The sequence below is a fragment of the Panicum virgatum genome, chromosome 2N (genome assembly GCF_016808335.1).
Source record: "Panicum virgatum strain AP13 chromosome 2N, P.virgatum_v5, whole genome shotgun sequence".
NCBI lineage: Eukaryota > Viridiplantae > Streptophyta > Magnoliopsida > Poales > Poaceae > Panicum > Panicum virgatum.
In genome coordinates this window covers 32,568,524-32,569,459 of record NC_053146.1, presented here as the reverse complement: position 1 = coordinate 32,569,459, position 936 = coordinate 32,568,524, and the positions used below count along the sequence as shown (strand labels likewise).

The following is a 936-nucleotide window of genomic DNA, read 5'->3' as shown; positions in this document are numbered from 1 at the left end:
CCATCTTTTCAGCGAGCATATCAACACTGTCGATATGATGAATTCCCTAGCGGGTCTGCTGCTGCCTTTCTCCATTCCAACTCTGGTTGGAAGCAATCTTCTCTACCAGTGCTTTCGCTCCAGTGATGTCGAGCGAGAAGAAAGAACCGCCTAATGTTGCATTGATGTGGTTCTGAGTTGGTGTGTTCAGGCCATGGAAGAAACTCTGAATAATTAGCCACTCTTCCATGCTGTGGTGGGGGCATGCTGCAATGTATTCCTAGAATCTCTCCCAAGCTTCTGAGATGGATTCATCCGGATGTCGTGAAATCCAGAGATTTTGCTCCGAACGACATTGGTTTTGCCCATCGGGAAGTACTTCGTCAAGAATGCATTGGAGCAGGCATCCCAGGTGGTGAAGTCTGCTTTGTTGCTGTAGAACCACGTCTTTGCTTTGCCGAGCAAAAAGAATGGAAACAGCCGAAGACGGATGTTATTCATCGTAGTACCTCTGGAGTTGATAGTATTACTCACTTTTAGGAAATTCTGGAGGTGAGCGTGGGCATCCTCGGATGTCTTTCCACAAAACGGACTCGCTTCAACCATGTTCACCAGTCCCGATTTGAGCTCAAAGCCATCATTATCTTGGTCGGTGTTTAGTTCAGTAGTAATGTGGCTGTTGGACGGGGCCAAGTACTGACGAAGAGTCTTCGCCATAGGTGGTGCTGAGATGGATGGACGGAGGTTCCAAGTGGGTTTCTTCTGGGGTTGGACGATGCGGCGTCTCACAATTCGCCCAATTCTTTGAGGATTCCGATCGAAGTTTGATGGTAGATCAAAACTGGTCATGCACTGCTCTGCATCAATAAAATGAGAGAAAGAGCAATGGTAAGCCTGCTAAAACTAGCGGTGATAATGCAGTAAAGTTTATCACTCAATTATATGATAACTTTAGCC

The 936-nt window shown here is 46.7% G+C and overlaps 1 non-coding gene across 1 annotated transcript; it reads left to right on the top strand.

The window, feature by feature from the left end:
- The first annotated feature begins 227 nt into the window (after positions 1 to 227).
- Positions 228 to 333, top strand: LOC120663113. Its single transcript, XR_005670336.1, has one exon. It is a non-coding gene; the product is annotated as a small nucleolar RNA R71 (small nucleolar RNA).
- The last annotated feature ends 603 nt before the right edge of the window (positions 334 to 936 follow it).